The sequence below is a fragment of the Microcebus murinus genome, chromosome 3 (genome assembly GCF_040939455.1).
Source record: "Microcebus murinus isolate Inina chromosome 3, M.murinus_Inina_mat1.0, whole genome shotgun sequence".
NCBI classification, from domain to species: Eukaryota; Metazoa; Chordata; class Mammalia; order Primates; family Cheirogaleidae; genus Microcebus; species Microcebus murinus.
Window position 1 is genome coordinate 50,238,764 of NC_134106.1, and position 12,274 is coordinate 50,251,037.

General features: G+C 39.3%; 1 long non-coding RNA gene across 1 annotated transcript in view; it reads left to right on the forward strand.

Annotated features, from left to right (window-relative positions):
• LOC142870038 (uncharacterized) overlaps nucleotides 1-2,307 on the forward strand; it is a 46,018-nt gene extending 43,711 nt beyond the window's left edge. Inside the window, exon 3 of the long non-coding RNA XR_012918565.1 lies at nucleotides 2,190-2,307. This is a non-coding gene — a long non-coding RNA (uncharacterized LOC142870038). The remainder of the gene's footprint in view (nucleotides 1-2,189) is intronic.
• Nucleotides 2,308-12,274: the final 9,967 nt, after the last annotated feature.

Below are 12,274 nucleotides of genomic sequence, written 5' to 3' on the forward strand. Positions count from 1 at the left end.
CAGCATACAATACTATGGGGCGTACATAATATAAAGATTAAAATGAGAGAAGCTTTTTAAGAATGAATATTTTATTAATGCTTTTTGAAGTTTTAATGTACTAAGATTTCCTTCCTCTGGGTGTTCACTAACCTTATGTTTCAGTTCCTTAAATGAAAATAGGTGAGTGGGGCAGGTTTCCTCGGAGCTGTAGTTTTAGGGACTGTCCTTTCCTCCTAAAGTCTGCTTTTAAAATGGTGGCATGTGGACTTGAGTTGGACAGGAGGGAGAAAAGGCAAAACTGATGATGACAGAATGTAGGTCTGTTGCCAAACCCCAAACTATGAATACATAATTCCATTATCCCGACAGCAATTCCTATTTTATCAGCGGTTTTTAAGATTAGAAACCTGGGACATTTCTTTGATTCCCGGTTCTCCTTAATACCCTTTATCTAGTTGGTCACCAAAGCATATAACTTTTTTTTGAGGGTTTTTTAAATTGATACATAATAGGTATACATATTTACGAGGTACACATGATAATTTGACACATTCATATAATGTGTAAAGACCAAATCAGGGTAACTGGGATATCTATCACCTTAAATATTTATCCTTTTTTTAATGCTAAGGCACATTCAAATTATTCTCTTCTAGCTATTTTGAAATGTGCAGTAAATTAATGTTAACTATAGTCATTCAGCAGAATAACTATAGTCATTCAGATCTATTAAACACTACGTCTTATTTCTTCTATGTTAATGCACATCGTACCCATTAATATAACTTCTATTTGTAATATCACTTGATTGTTTTCCTTCCTCTTCATTTTATTTCATTTCCATGCTCAATATCCTGGTTTCTTTAAGGCTCAGATTTGTTTCACTGCAACAATGTCTTAGTGGAGGCTTTATCTGCTACCAGTCTGATGTCCCTGAAACACAGCTCCATCACCACAAGTGTAACACTGGCAACATTCCTCCATTACTTACGAGATAAAACCAAACTAATACTCCCAGCATTCTAACCCCTCCATTACCAGATTTTAACCTTATATCCCTCTGTTTCTTAATATATACCCATATTAGTTAATGTAACATTAGCTGCCAAAACAAAGAGACCCAAATTCAATGGCTCAAAAAAGAAAGAAATTAATTTCTTTAATTGTCTGAGTTCCAGACTGCTCCATGCAATCATTCAGATTCCTTCCATCTTGTTTCTCATTCATAACCTCCAGGACATTGTCCTCAACAGTACAACTGAATCTGTATCATAGGACATCTTTTTAGTCCCCAGGAAGGCAAAAGGGAAGCAGGCCCACCATCTTAAAGGCTCTGCCTAGGAGTGAGTGCTCCTCTCTACTCAACAAAGGCTGGGAGATATAGTACAGCTGAGCAACCACATATCAGGCTACAATTTCACAGAAAAAGAAGACAAGTCAGTTAGCACACACCCTCTGCTTTGATTGTCCTGGTCTCCCCAGCGCTCACATTTTCTTTCTTTCCCTCCCTTCCTCTCCACTTAAGTAAATGGCATTCATCCTGATTAAATATTACCTCCTTCAGCAAGCATTGCAGCCATTCTCAAATAATGCTTCAGCATGATGAAGAAAGTGGAAACAATTCTAGGCTGTTAAAAACTAATTTACAGATCCTAATCCTCATTCTTTACAAGGTGTTTTTTTTTTTTTTTCCTTTTCCTTTTGTCTTTTATAACCTCTTGGATGTAAATTTCAGGGATCTAAAACAATACTCATGTAGTAAGTAACAGCAGAGGAGGGGTGGGGGCTGGCCACTGCTGAGTCCAGCTGTTGCAGCTACTTGTCCTTAGAGGTGCAAGGAACACCTCCTTCACTACAGCCAGGCGGGCAGTGACTTGTGGTACTTGAACTGGGCCTAGGGTGTAGTCTCCATAAAGCTTAATGTTTTTGTAAAATGACTTTATGGTCTCAATTGATGTAAAATATCCGAACAAACTATGTTAGCAGAGGAAAGGTAATTCAGATAAAGAGGGTATCAAAGGGAGGAAATATGGCTGTTTATTTAGAATTCTCTGAGGGAAAAATACACTGAGAATCTGATGAACAGGATCATTTCGGTTATGAGAGATGTGTAAGAATAACTGCTTATACACTCTGCATGAGTATTTAGGAGGAAGTATACCAGTGTCTACAATTTATTTTGAAATACTTTTTTTCCTTTTTTTTAGAGATGGGGTCTTGTTCTGTGGCCCAGGTTATTGTGCAGTGGCACAATCATAACTCACTGTAACCTTGAACTCCTGGGCTCAAGCCATCCTCTCACCTCAGCCTCCTGAGTAGCTGAGACTATAGGTGAGTGCCACCCTGCCTGGCTAGTTTTCATTATTTTTTGTAGAGATGGGGTCTTACTATGTTGCTCAGGCTAGTCTCAAACTCCTAGCCTCAAGCAATCCTCCTGCCATGATTTCCCAAAGTGCTGGGATTGTAAGTGTGAACCACTACACTTGGCCTGAAATACATTTTCAAAAAATCAGATATCTAAATGGATAGAGAGAGGGATGGAAAAATGATCAGGTAGGTGATAAGGCAAGGGTAGTTAAAATACTAGTGGTAGGATCTACTTGATGGGTATACAAGTTCCCAGAAAAAATTTTTCAACTTGGCTGTATATTTCAAAATTTTTATAATAAAACAGGAAAAAAAACTGCTAATATTTTTGAATGCCTTCATTGTGTCAGGCACTTTACATTAGTGACCTCATTTAGTCCTCACAACAAGCCTGTGAGGTAGGTACTATATCATTACCCACACGTAATACCCAGATGAGCAAATAGGTACGAGAGGTTAAGTGACTTGGCCAATGTTAGTGTCCAAGTGACTTGGCCACAGTTAGTAATCTCAGCCGAGCTAAGATTCAAATTCTCTTTCACAGCTTCCAATAAATATTATTCAAGACTTTTACTCACTTTTCCTGACTCCTGATTCACCAAGCAGCTTCTCCCTAAACAATCTGCACTAGGAAAGGAATATCCTAGGCCTAATTAAAGGAGTTACATATTCTGCTCACAAAAAAAAAAAAAAAAAAAAAAAAAAAAAAAGGCTTCTGATCAAACTCCAGAGCTGTGCTCAGTTCTCAACATGTAGTGAAAAAGAGATGTCATGTGGGTAGGATGTAAGGCAAGGTAGCATGCCATTTCCTTTTTGCACTGTTGTCCATTTGAACTCCTTGGTAGGCTACAATTAACCTGAGGCTCCCCTCTCACTTCTAAATACTTTTCCTAACTTCACCTAACACTATCCATTGTTTTTCTGACACTCACCTATTTCCCCACATGACCCCTATTACCACTTGTGTTTTAAAACTTATTTCTGTTATATAAGTATTAGAGTAACAAAAATATACACAACAGTATTATTATAATTCTCAACTAATGGAATTTTTGTTAGTGTCATAAAGTGATAACAATAAAATTACTGTCAGCACTACTACTGCAATTTTATAGTCTTAAAACATAAATATAGTAAATGAATATTTCTAAATATAAAGGTTCTTAAGAGTAAATTGGTCTCTGCTGAGATTCTAATTTTTTTTTTTTGAGACAGAGTTTCACTTTGTTGCTCAGGCTAGAGTGAGTGCTGTGGTGTCAGCCTAGCTCACAGCAACCTCAAATTCCTGGGCTCAAGTGATCCTACTGCCTCAGCCTCCCGAGTAGCTGGGACTATAGGCATGTGCCACCATGCCCGGCTAATTTTTTCTATATATATTTGTTGGCCAATTAATTTCTTTCTATTTACAGTAGAGACAGGGTCTCACTCTTGCTCAGGCTGGTTTCGAACTCCTGACCTTGAGCAATCTGCCCACCTCGGCCTCCCAGAGTGCTAGGATTACAGGTATGAGCCACTGCGCCCGGCTGTCTGCTGTGATTCTTAAGTGGAACACGGTAAACTGAGTGGCATGGCTGTTGTCTCAAGCAATACTTGCTGGGTGAGGTGGATCACACCTGTAATCCCAGCACTTTGGGAGGCTGAGGCAGGAGGATTGCTTGAGGCCAGGAACTCAAGACCAGCCTGGGCAACATAGTGAGACTCTGTTGCTACAAAAAATAAATAAATAAATACATCAAAGCTTGTCAAAGTAAGTTCTGAGGGACTCAACTCCTAGGGTAGTCACTAAGAAATGTAGATTTCAGGGCTCTTCTACTTACTGAATCAGAATTTCTGAGAGCAGGGCCAAGGAATCTGCATTCCACACAAGCTCCCCAAGTGATTCTTATGACCACCAAAATTTAAGAACTTCTGTTTCAAACCCCATCAGGGATGTTTTGGAAATCTATGACCAAACTGTTAGTTGTCACAATGATTTGGGAACACTATTAGCATTCATTGTTGGGGTGATAAGGGATGCTGGATGCCCTGCAAGGGACAGTCCAGCACAACCAAGACTTGTCCCCCACCATCATGATTTTCCAAAGTCCCACCATTCATATTTGTGTAAGTGAAAAACCTATTATAACAATATAAGCCTAAGACACAACTCCTTTTTATACATAAACACAAAATATTTTTTGTGTGGTTTTAACATACACTGAATTCCGAAGGAATGCAAATATTGCATTAATGGAGGGCAGATTGTTTTATTCAAAAATTGTTTAAAAGTTGGAAAGTTGCAGGTCTGACAGCTCACCAATTCTACACAGTAGTACCGTAGTACCAAGCTGTATTTATAGCACTTGCGTTCACAGTGATTCTATGTATAGGTGCAAACATCTGACAACTTCATGATATCTTTTAATGTAGTCCTGCCCAAGCATTTACATAGTAAATGTTTTTGTTTTTGTTTTACAAATTGTTTTTAAAAATTTTTCCTTGAGGCCGGGCGCTGTGGCTCACGCCTGTAATCCGAGCTCGTGGGAGGCCGAGGCGGGCGGATTGCTCAAGGTCAGGAGTTCAAAACCAGCCTGAGCAAGAGCGAGACCCCGTCTCTACTATAAATAGAAAGAAATTAATTGGCCAACTGATATATATATAAAAAAAAAAATTAGCCGGGCATGGTGGCGCATGCCTGTAGTCCCAGCTACTCGGGAGGCTGAGGCAGGAGGATCGCTTGAGCCCAGGAGTTTGAGGTTGCTGTGAGCTAGGCTGACGCCACGGCACTCACTCTAGCCTGGACAACAAAGTGAGACTCTGTCTCAAAAAAAAAAAAAAAAAAAAAAAAAAAATTTTTCCTTGATATTGCTGTTAGAGCATTATTTTTGTTTGAATATATTCATGTAATGTAGATCACATCTATAAATTTCACTTCAGGCTAATTAAGGTGATGTTACAAATATATGTTATACAACAGTAGGCACTGATCTGAAAAGGCAGAGAATCACTACTCCTGATATTAAAGAACATACCGTATACATATGAAATCCTTTTTTTTTTTTTTAAATTATGCAGCAATCAAAAAGTCACAACCCTTCAAGGAACAAACAACTCTGATTAGCAAGTAGATGTGTTCCAGATCTGTGATTTCAGAATATGGAAAAGAATGAGAGATAAGAAGTAAAATTGCTCCATAAGAGATTTTTTTGTTGGAAAAACAAGAGACACCTGTCATTACACTGAACAGATGTAGTTACAACAAAGTTTCAGAATAAAATCAAACATTGTGGTCCCCCCTAGTCTTGGAACTAGAACAAACATACATTCTTTTGACAGCCTTGAACTTTCCCAGGTAGGTACTTAAGGTGGCTGAAGTCACCTAGCAATGTGCTAGTGTTTGTTCTAGTGTGTGTGTGTGTTTTGGGAGGGATGAAAATATTTGTGTTCAGACTCTGTAGTATTTATACGCCAAGGTTGAGGCCTAGCGGAGACAAGGGCTCAAACCCCTAGAGTTTGGCAAAAGAGAGAGTCTTTGTAACCCACCACCCCAATCAAGATATAGAACATTTCCAGCAACTCAGAAGACTCCCTCAGGCCTGCTTCTAGTCAATGTCCACCCCCAAAAGGTACCCAATATTCTGACCTATGTTACGGTAACAGTTTTATCTGTTTTTGAACTTGATATAAATCAATTCATACAGTATATATAATACTTTTTGTGTATGGATTTTTCACTTAACGTTATGAGTTTCATCCATATTGTACAGCAATAGTATATTCTTTTTCATTATTGGGGTGAAATCCTTTGTATGAATATATAACAGTTTATCCAGTCTACTGTTGACAAATATATGAGTTGTTTCTAATTTTGGGGTAATATGAATAAAGGTGTGTTGAACATTCTTGTCCATATTTTGGTGGATACAAGGACTTATTTCTGTTGTGTATATATCCAAGAGCAGTACTGCTGGATCATAGGGTATTTATACATTAGCTTTAGTAGATACTTCCAGTTTTCCAAGGTTGTTTTACCAAATTATACCCCCACAAAAAAATTTAAGGGAATTCCATTTGTTTCACAGCCTCACCAACCTTTGGTATTATCCTTTTAATTTTAGTCATTCTTATGGAGGTATAACAATATCTCATTGTGGTTTTTATGTACATTTCCCTAATAACTAGTGATGCTGAGCACCTTTTTATAGGTTTATTAGTCATTTGGTTATACCCCTTTGCAGAGTACCCGTTTGAGTGTTCTTCCCATTTAAAAAATTGGATTATGTATCTTTTTCTTATTGATTTGTAGACATTATTTATATATTCTGGATATAAATATATCAGTTGGGTCCTCTGGGAAGTAGGTGCCAATATGAAGTTAGCAGTGCAAGAGATTTATTGAAGGTAACATCTATGAAAGATAAAGGGGAAAGAAAAAAGTTACAGGTAAGAAAATCTTAAGATGCAGGCCTGATACCTATGAAAAGAAAGGGGGAAGGAAGGAGAATTTGGTAGAAAGAGGATCAGACTGGAATGCATCTTTGAGGAAGTCTCAGCAAGCCCAATGGGGAGCTCTGCCACAAACACTGCACATAGAGAAGTCCTATGCTGGCCAGAGATAGCCCTTGTATCACCACTATGCTTATAATTGGCTAGGTGCTTCTAAGGAAATATGTGGCCTTGGCATGAAAGATAAGGCGGATCCTCGCTAGAAGGAAGCTCTGACCAGAGTATTTCCATGGATGCCAGAGTTCTTATTAGATGTATGTATTCCAAGTATCTTCTGCAATAATATGTGGCTTGCCCTTTCACTATCCTAGTGGAGTTTTTAACTTAATTTTAATTAAGTTCAAATTCTTTTCTTTGATAATGTTTTTGTGTAATGTTCAAGAATTCTTTGCCTGTCCCAAGGGTATGAAGGCATTCTCCCACACAAGTTTTATTATTTTCACATTTAGGTCTATGATGAACTATTTAAAATAATATTTGGGGTATGATATGAGGTTGGAGTCAGATTTCATTATTTTCCATATAGATATCAAATTTGTCCCAGCACCAGTTATTGAAAAGACCTCCTTTCTCTCCAAAGAATTGCGGTAGAGACTTATAAACAAGTGACTATATATGTATGGGTCTCTTTCTGGATTTTCTAATTCAGCCCATTGTTCTATTTGTCAATGGATACAAATGGAATTTGTCAATTAAGCCTATTGTTCTAACCTTGTGCCAATACCACACTATCTTAATTTTTGTAGTTTTATAATAAATTTGGATATATGGTAGTATATGTTGTTTTATTCTTCAATGTTTCCTTGCTTATTTTAGGACCTCTGCATTTCTATATACATTTAAGAATTACCTTGTGAATATCCATAAAATATATGCTAGAGTTTCAATTGGGATTCATTAAATCTACAGATTAATTTGGGGAGAACTGGTAACTTACAATATTGAATCTTTCAATCTTTGAACAAGGCATGACTCTGGGGAGGAGCATTATAGGCAGAGGGAAAAGCATGAACAAAGGCAGAAAGACAAAAAATACACATCATTTATAGATACTAGGCACTCTAAACCAGTTCCAAAAAATAAATAAATAAATAAAGCAGTTCCATGAGGTGTAAAGTATAAGACAAGGAGTGCAGAAGATGAGGCTGAAGAAAGGCGGTGGTCATATTATGGAGGAATTTGGATGCCATGTACGAGTCTGGATCCAATGGTAATGAGAGCAACCGATGATTTTAAAGCACAAAAGTGGTATGGTCTGATGTGCATTAATACAGATGACTCAAGCAGCAACAGGTTTGAATGGTTTTTAAAGGGGACAAACGTGTAGATAGACACAATAGTTAGGAAACCATTACAGTAGTTCAGAGATATGAGATATGATGAAGATTTGAACAAGGACAGTGGCAGTCAAAATGGAGAAGGGATGGATTTGTATTTGATTGGTAAAATCAACAGGATATGGTGATTTAATGTTGTGGGGTAGATGGGGGATGATTAGAAAGTCAAAGATGGTTCCCAAGTGTCTAGCTTAGGTCTGGACAGATGATAGTACACAGAATATGGGAGGAAGAGTAACCTGGGAGAGAAGATAGTGGGTGCATACAGTTTGGAATGCCTATGTGTCTCCTGCCAAGTGTCTAGCAGACAACTGGACATATAGGTCTGAGGCCCAGGGAAAGATATGGGCTAGGTATGTGATTCTGGGACAACAGGAAACCAATGAAAATGGGTGAGATCACCCAGGGACTGTGCAAGAGTTGGGAGGTATTATGCATCCCTCCCACACATTTCCATTTAGATTTAAATTTTCTTAGTTATCTTCTTTTTCAGGATAATAGTGCCCATTGATATCTATGGGCTAAAAACCATATCAGAAATACTCTTTATTGGTCTGACATTACATTTGTGACCACAAATCTCAAATGGACATTCAGTACAGCCAGATATACTTTCTAAAGTTCCACTCTCAGACTATGTTTATTATGTTTTCAGTTTTCTTCTCTTCCTCAACCCTTCCATTCACTCTTTGCCCTCTACTCTCAGTTTAACTTTACTTCACTAAAAAAAAAAAAAAGGAAATTTGACTGATTAACTTGTCTTTGCATCATCAAATCCACCATGCTCTCTGTATGTTCTCTGCCCTCCTTCTACTTTTTTTTTTGAGGCAGGGTCTTCCTTTGTTGCCCAGGCTGGAGTGCAGTGGCGTCACTATATCTCACTGCAACCTCAGACTCCTGGGCTCAAGTGATCCTCTTGCCTCAGCCTCTCAAGTAGCTGGGACTACAGGCATTCGCCACCATGCCCAGCTAATTTTTCTATTTTTAGTAGAGATGGGGTCTCGCTCTTATTCAGGCTGGTTTCTAACTCCTGACCTCAAGAGAACCTCCCATCTTGGCCTCCCAAAGTGCTAGGATTACATGTGTGAGACACTGGGCCCAGCCTCTGCCTTCCTTTTAGTTACCACAGAAGCACCCCCATTCCAAACTATGGCTCAGCCCCACCGCCTGTGCTCTGGATTGCAGCCCTTCTCCCTTCCTCACTCAGGTAATTACTCCCTTTCTCTCTACCAATTTCTACTCCACTACTGAGTTAATCCATGTTTACGCATATATGCTTTAACACCAACCTCTGAAGATGAAATAAAACTTCTGTGCCAGAGATTGCTAGTGCTCACTGATATCCATTTTTCTCTCACACAGCTAAATTACATTTCTCAGTCCCTCTGTGGGGATCCTGTGGAAGGCAGACTGTGACCGGAAGGTATTCCACTTTTAGGCCTGACCCATACTCTCTTTTGTGAACCTCTACTCTTTTTCCTTTGCCAAGGTGACTGTGAAGGCTACATATTGGTGCTACGATATGGAAGGCACTCGGGTCAGTGCTGGAGGAAAGCCATCCAACTCACAATGGACTGTGAGTCAAGTGATAAACTTTGTGTTAACCTGTTGGGATTGAGGTTGTGAGTGACAGCCCTTTGCTTTATGCAAATCCACATCCTCCTCCAGCTATTGCCTCATTTGTCTGTTTCCTTTAACACTCTTCAAAGAGTTGTCTACGCTGACTATTTCCATCAGTCTCTTCTCAACCTGCTCCAATTCAGCTTTCATCTTCACCATTCTACCGACATGGTTCTTTTTTTTTTTTTTTCTTTTTTTGAAGACAGTCTTGCTTTGTCACCCAGGCTAGAGTGCTGCTGGTGTTATTGTAACTCACAGCAACCTCAAACTCCTGGCTCAAGTAATTCTCCTGCCTCAACCTCCCAAGTAGCTGGGACCACAGGTGTACGCCACCACACCTGGCGAATTTTTCCTATTTTTAGTCACTCGGCTAATTTTTTTCTATTATTTTTAGTAGAGACGGGGTCTCAATCTTGCACAGGCTGGTCTTGAACTTCTGAGATCAAAGTGATCCTTCCACCTTTGCATCCCACAATGCTAGGATTACAGGCATGAACCACCACACCCGACCTCCAGTTCTTATTATGGTCTCTAATGTCCTCCATCTTGCCAAATTCAAGGTCATTTCTTTATTTTCACCTTTTTCAACCTCTCAGCATCATTTAAAACAGCTGACCACTCCATTGTTTTTGAAACCCTCTCTGGGAGACCACTCTCTCTTGGTTTTCCTCCTACTTCATTGGCAGCTCTTTCTTCTATACCAGTTCTCTACGTCTTGGAGGATCCTAGGGCCTCCCTTATCATCCTCCTAAATCTTTGCTCTTTGTTTAGGTGGTATTATCTTAAACAAGATGATTCTGACTCCCAAGATTTTTTGGGGTTTTTTTTGAGACAGAGTCTCACTCTGTTGCCCTGGCTAGAATGCTGTGGTATCAGCCTAGCTCACAGCAACTTCAAACTGCTGGGCTCAAGCGATCCTCCTGCCTCAGTCTCCCAAGTAGCTGGGACTACAGGCTTGCGCCACCATGCCCGGCTAATTTCTTCTATTTTTGGTAGAGATGGAGTCTCGCTCTTACTCAGGCTGGGCTCGAACTCCTGAGCTCAAATGATCCACCTGCCTACGCTTCCCATAGGGTTACGATTACAGGCGTGAGCCACCGTGATCGGCCCTGACTCCCAAGTCTTTATTTCTAGTTCTGATCTCTCCCTTTAGCTTTAGTTCTGTATATCCAGCTGTCTACTGGGATGTCTAATAGTCATCTGTAACTTCACATGTCTAAAACACAACTTGTGGTTTTCCCTCTCAAACCCCTTGCTCATTACCCAGCCTTCTTCATTACTTGGTTGCTCAGGCCAAAAATGTGGGAGTTATCCCGGATTCATTTTTCCCCCCTCCCACCTGCATCCAATCCATCAGCAAGTCCTTATGACTCTGTCACCCAAATATCTCACTAACTCTGACCTCTTTTCACCATCTCCTCTGATAAAACACTAGTAGTCCAAACCACCAGTACTGCTCATTTAGACTATGGCAGCAGCCTCCCGAATGCTCTGCCTTTTCTCTTGCCCCTAGTTAGTGTATACTGATAGTATAACATATCAGCCAGAGTAAACATCTCAAAATGTAACCATAAATCAAGTATGTGCTTGAAACTCTCCAAGTGCTTTCCATATGCAACTAAAATAAAATCCATCTTTTGTGCTATGGCCTACAAGGTCCTGTTAATACATGATCTTGCCCCTGCTAACCTCTTCAACCTCACTCAGTTCACTCTAGTCCGAATGGCCTCCTTTTAGGCCTCAAAGAAGCTCTTTCCTACATCAAGGACTTGGTGCCTGCTGTTGCTCTCACCAGAATGTTCTTTCACCGAATGTCCCAGTGGATGCCCTTCACATCACTTAGGACTCAGCTCGAATATCACCTCCTCAGAGCATTTCCTCTCCCTCAGTCACTATTTTATTTTTGTTTTGGTGCCTTGACTCAGTCACTTTCTACCCCACTACCTTATTTTCTTTATAACAATAAAGTAATAAAATATTTTATTAGGACACATGAAGACAGATTTTTGTCTTATTAGTTTATGTGCCACTACCTCGAGAAGCAGCTGGCACAGGGTAGATATTTGTTGAATTGAATGAAGAATATCAAAGACTGTAAGCCCTTGAGGAAAAATACCATCCGCTATTCTTCTTTATAATCCCCAACAACTCGCTGCCTATCCGCTGTAATTTTTTTTCCAGTATAAGTCCTAAAAAGAAAAAAAAATCAGAATCACTACTTATGTTTGCTGTTTTTAGTCCATCCATCACATTTTCTTTTAATTTTCCTCTTTATTTCCCCTAAATAAGATTATCCTGAACGAGTAAAATATTTTCACTTTTCATGATGAGCTGAATCTTTGAAAAAAAGGTTCAACTAATTTAAAAAGTAATGAAAGAGTTACAGAAAAAGCTTTTAAAAACATAACAGAAATCCATAGGTTGGTCATGAGACAAAAGCAGCCCTGGAAATAAATATAAACACGCCATAGTATTAGTGGGGA